Below are 5662 nucleotides of genomic sequence, written 5' to 3'. Positions count from 1 at the left end.
AAAATTTATCACTGATGGCGGGAAATTTATCAATAATAGAAGGAAGATTTATCAATAATGAGGGAAGAAAAATTTACAGTAGTAAAGGTTTGTTCAGAACTGTAAATAGAAAATATGAAAATTTATAATCAGCACCATCATCACCATCTATTCCTACGCTTATTGACGCAAAGGGCCTCGGTTAGATTTCGCCAGTCGTCTCTATCTTGAGCTTTTAATTCAATACTTCTCCAATTCTCATCTACTTCACGCTTCATAGCTCTCAGCTATGTAGACCTGGGACTTCCAACTCTTTTAGTGCCTTGTAAAGCCCAGTTATACGTTTGGTGAACTAATCTCTCTTGGGGAATGCGAAGAGCAGGCCCAAACCATACCACCATCTACCCCTCACTATCTCATCAACAAAATTCTTTAAATATTCCTTAATTTATCCTGTCCCTTGAAAACCTCCTATGAGCGCAGATTAACTTTATCTATCAACATCTTTTCATAAAGTGACTTGCTTTTATAAACCTCATTTTTTCATTACTTCACTATTAATGTTTCTTTTATAATGTATCTATTCGTTTCCTTTTATATTACACAATCCTTTTATTCTAAAGTTTATTTTTCGATGAACATAGTAACTTTTATTCGTATTCGAATTATCAATCCCCAAATTCAAATTTTTTTAATATAACATTCTATCGATACTGAAAAAGAACAATCATGCCAGCTACGTTACTTACTGCTGCCATCTGTTGGTCGTTCGATGAACAAATCAAGGATCCTCGCAGAAAAGAGGGAGTTCCAGGCTTCATCGTCCTTAGCTCGTGATTCGGGAGTGTCTGACTCTTTCATTGGAATAACCTGCTAAGCGTATACAGTTATAAGTTTAGATTGCTAATGGATAGTGATATAACTAATAGTACGGACGATCAACTGCGATCTTCGTCGAGTTTTTATGGTATGTGTTGTTTTAGTGTTTTACGTTTTGAAGTTTATGAAATGCATGTACGCTAAGTTTTGTTCTTTTTAACTGAGGTGTTTTATCGATTTCTTACTACTGTTTGGGCAGTTTTTTGCGTTCCTTTCTCCAACGTTCTGTACCTTCTTCTTAATTTCAATTCGTATATTATCTGTCCAAAGACTATTTAATGTTGTATTGAAATACTTTCGATGTCTTCTTAATTTTAATATATCCAAGAAGTGTAGAATTTTGTATTGCATTAATTTCAACATTTGCTATAATTTTCCAAATGTTACATTAACTTAAATTTAATCTTAATTTTGTTTTTCAAAAAACTGTATCAAATTTGATTTTGTATTGCAATAATTTTAATATTGTCAATTCTATTATTTACATTCCAAAGACTGTATCAAACTTTGTATTGGAAAATCTATATCTCGTCTTTATACTTAAATTTATATAATGTCCATGGACTGTATCGAATTTAGAAACCTCAATTTCAATCTCATTCGAAGTAAGGAACTGATGTTACATATTGGCCCACCTATCTAAACGTTTTAACTTTTCAGGGTTTACAACTTGTTGCACATTCAAGCTTCCATCGCAGTACCGGAAAGCAGTGGTAGATTACTAGAGTTTGGTAAATATTTTTTTCCTCTAAATTAAAAGGTAAGGAATATTCTTATTTGTTTTCTTTAAATCAATTTTTGCAAGCCTCTCCTCCGCCCCATTCAGGGGCGGCAGAGCCGTCCCTGAATGTGGCGGAGGATTACCCCTTGATGTATGTCGGACTATGTCCGACATACATCAAGGGGGGAGGCTTGCACTTTACCTAGTTTTAAGGACCTAGTTTTAAGGACCTAGTTTTAAGGACCTAGTTTTAAGGACCTAGTTTTGAATTATGGTTAGACTGTTTACTTATAAGGTAATCTTAAATTAAACTGGCTGGAGTAATTTTTTAAATTTAGTAAACTAAACTAGATTGGGTGGTCAGCCTTGCAGACTTACCTAATAAAAAAATTTACTTGGTGAATTAAACTTTAATTTACTTAAAATAATTTTAACTAGAACTGTTGTTACGTGAATTTAAACTTTAGGTTTTCAGATGAGCCAATAACTAAGAACCTTAAAGCAGTTTAGTTTTAGTACTTTGTTCCAGTAAGTGAATTTTTTTTACTTCAAAAGTTTTATTTTAATCGCGTTTTGCTACCTTTCTAAAATTTAACTATAGTTTTTCATAGGAATTCTTATATAAATTCTAAACAGATTTTTGCAGCATTCCCTTGACAATATCTTTTCTTCACAGGTAATTTTGGTAAAGAGCTTCAGCTGGTCATATATCTACTAACTTCGAGATTGCCTCAATTTCTATTGAACTGCTGGTTATGTTGGTCAGAATATATCCCGCAGGAGTTTATTTTGGGCAAGAATATATCCCGCAGGAGTTTGAAAGGTCTTCCATGGGACTACTATGACTTGCTATAATTACTTGGAATTGCAGTCTTCATTAGCGGCTTTATTTAGCTCTAATGTAGATCTAATTACTTGCTCCTTCGGTAAGTTCCCACTGGAAGAGACTGCACGGAACTTTGGAATATAGTTGGAGCAGGAGTGGTGTTAATTTGAATAAAATTAATTTTGAATAAATTTTGTTATTTTATAAATTGTGTGGTTTTCTCAATTGTTAGTTATGAAATGAACCTGAATTTAAGGTTTTAGAATATTGAAGGATTGAGATTCGGGCTTTATAATGGTATGCAAACCTATTTATATGCAGTCACTTTTGTCTCAAAGGTTTGAACTAAAGGTTACAGGTTACTGGTGCAAAATATCTCAAAATTGAGGTACCCTGTCTGAGTTTTCACCTTCAGCGTACAGGTTACTGATGTCTCTAAATTTGAGGCATGTCTCAAGGTTTGAGCAGAAATACAGGTTACTGATATCAAATTTCCTCTTAATTGAGGCACTTATCTTGAGGCTGATACTTAAACATACAGGTTAGATAAAAAAAAATTCAATTTGCCTTAAAACTAAAGCATACAGGGCACTGGTATGTAATCTCTCATAATTTGAGTCCCTTGTCTCAAAAAGGCATTTACTAAAGCATGAGAGATTACTGGTATAATTTCTCAAGAGGTATTTAAAGTCTCAAAGCATGAACTTAAGTAATGGTCCCTTTATAAGATTGTCACTGGTATAAAATTAGGTTGCTGGTATATAACATCCTAAAATTGAGGAATTGGTCGCAAAAGTTTAAATACGAGCACAAAGGTTGCTGGTATAAAATATAATGAAAGAGGCATGAACAAAGAGGGCAATAATGGTATGAAGAACTTATATAGGAAGTCTGGTACCTCTGTATTAGAAACTTCCACCGGTGATACTGTAATAAAAGGAATCAAAAATAAATTTGTCTCTTTGTGTTGAACGAGTATTACCATATGGCATTTTAGTTTTGACGAGGGATCAGAATTAGTTTATGAATTTTAAAAGCACAAACATAATTCTCTTTGGCACAACTGATAATTCAGTTATTGAAAAGTTCTGCTGTTGTGAACTGCTAAAGGGAAAACTAGTTCATGGTTCATATTTGGTAGTAATTATAACTAGTTTGGTGTTTGTGGCCGTCAACGGACAGTACTGTGTGAAACTCTTAAAAGTAGAATATTAAAAGTAGAATATTGAAAACAAATTCTAAGTTTATAATACTCAAAATGAGAGTAATGTACCATGGCAGTAAAAAATTATACATGAATAAATTTAAGCACAACACAGCAGTAGGATCCAACATAGAAACTTATCGAGAATATTATGTATAAGTTCAAGAGAAAATATTGGCCGTTCTGTAAGGTGGTAGAAATTTTGACTAGTTAGTTTGTGGCTGTTGAAGGATAGCGTTGTGTGAAACTGTAGGATGTTCAAAAGACTTAAGTTTTTATTTAATATAATTAAAACTAATAATTTGAATAATATTGGAATTCACGAAATATAAGTCAAACTTTTCTCGATTAAATTTTGTAACCAATGAAACTTGGACTCGCAAAGGCTCATGTACTATACATCTATTGAAAAGATAGAATCCTAAGTAGAATATGAAGATAATGTTCCATTTAATCCTGGGAAAGGCTTAAGGTAGCGAAGCATGTTCAATAGTACAGGCAAATTCCTAAATTTTTAGTTCAAAATTTAAGTGTCTAGAAGTTGTGGCGATGAAAATTATTAAAAGCCCTTCTATCGTATATGCTGTACTAATATGGGATTATAAATTGTGATTTAATCATGTCTGCCCTATATGTTCGGAAAATCAATTTACGAAGAGAGAGAGAGAGAGAGAGAGAGAGAGAGAGAGAGAGAAGAGAGAGGGAGAGACGAAGAGAGAGACGAAGATAGAGAGAGACGAAGATAGAGAGAGAGAGAGAGAGAGAGAGAGAGAGAGAGAGAGAGAAAATACTGTGCCTCTCTATCAGCTGTCATGGCCGCTGATATATATTGTAATGTGGTGGCTGTTTATATATGATTCTGAACATATTGTGTCGTACATATCGATGGAGAATGACAGACGTGTTATTAGTTTAGGTTTTTAAACATTCTCACTCTTGAGTTCATGACTATTTTGATGGCTTGATTTTCTTATACTCAAACCTATGCAGGTTTGCAAAGTCAATTCCGTTTATATGTTGAGGCTGTGGAGGCCTATTGGAAACCTCCCTGTCTGGCATTCTCCTAAATTGGAGATAGGGGCCTGATCAATCTCGATAGTTTCTCGTAGTGTTTGCTACCTCACTATCCTTATGATCTAAGGATGGGGGGTTTGGGGGAGCATATAGATGGGCTTACTGTCATCAGCAGCCATTGCCTGGACCTCCTAAGTCCTAGCTTTGGTGGAGAGGAGCTTGTGTACTGATCATATGTATGCAGGGTCATTCTCTAGGGCATTGTACTCATAGCTAGGGTATTATCACTGTCCCTTGCCTCTGTCATTCATGAGCGGCCTTTAAACCTTCCGTCGTAAAAGAAACTATGATCCATCCTTCCGTAGCAATGGATGGTTTGGGGAGCTTATAGGTCTACGTACCGAGTTATCACCAGCCATTACCTGGCTCTCCCTAGTCCTAGCTTTGGTGAAGAAGGGTCTTGTGTGCTGATCATATGTATACATGGTCAGTCTCTGGAGCATTGTCCTGCTAGCTAGGTCATTATCACTGTCCCTTACCTCTGCGATTCGTAGCAGCCTTTAAACCTTCCATCGTAACAGACACCATGATCCCTCTCTTCCACACCAAGTTGTTTTTATGTTCCCAAACGTTTTCCTTTGTTCTTTTAGCATTCTCTCTCTACATTCCACGGTCAGGGATTTTCACGATACAGCTGCACCAGTGTATCAGTTTTATCTATTAGTGGCTTACAGTTTTATTGATTTGTTACACTGTTAAAAATTTGCCGTAAAAACAGTAGAAATACTGGAATAAATTTTGCCAGGCATTTGGCGCTTTAAAAAACCGATATATTGACGTAGAGGAGTGATATTACGGTCACCAACCCGTAAAAGATAATAACAAAGTAGGGTATAGGTGACGGTCGTCTATATTTTACTGAAATACGGCTGAGAACAGTATATTGTTACGGAGAATTTCCGATTAAAATTACGGTTTTTTAAGTGTGCAGTAAGAGTTTTAGGTAGTCATCAAAAGATATTGCTTTTACCTATGAGGA

General features: G+C 35.1%; 1 long non-coding RNA gene across 1 annotated transcript; it reads left to right on the top strand.

The window, feature by feature from the left end:
- Nucleotides 1-810: 810 nt before the first annotated feature.
- LOC137617942 (uncharacterized) lies at nucleotides 811-2596 on the top strand. The gene is made up of 3 exons (XR_011039704.1): nucleotides 811-946; nucleotides 1519-1618; nucleotides 2256-2596. It is a non-coding gene; the product is annotated as an uncharacterized lncRNA (long non-coding RNA).
- Nucleotides 2597-5662: the final 3066 nt, after the last annotated feature.

The sequence above is a fragment of the Palaemon carinicauda genome, chromosome 24 (assembly GCF_036898095.1).
Source record: "Palaemon carinicauda isolate YSFRI2023 chromosome 24, ASM3689809v2, whole genome shotgun sequence".
Taxonomy (NCBI): Eukaryota; Metazoa; Arthropoda; class Malacostraca; order Decapoda; family Palaemonidae; genus Palaemon; species Palaemon carinicauda.
This window is presented reverse-complemented; position numbering and strand designations above follow the sequence as displayed.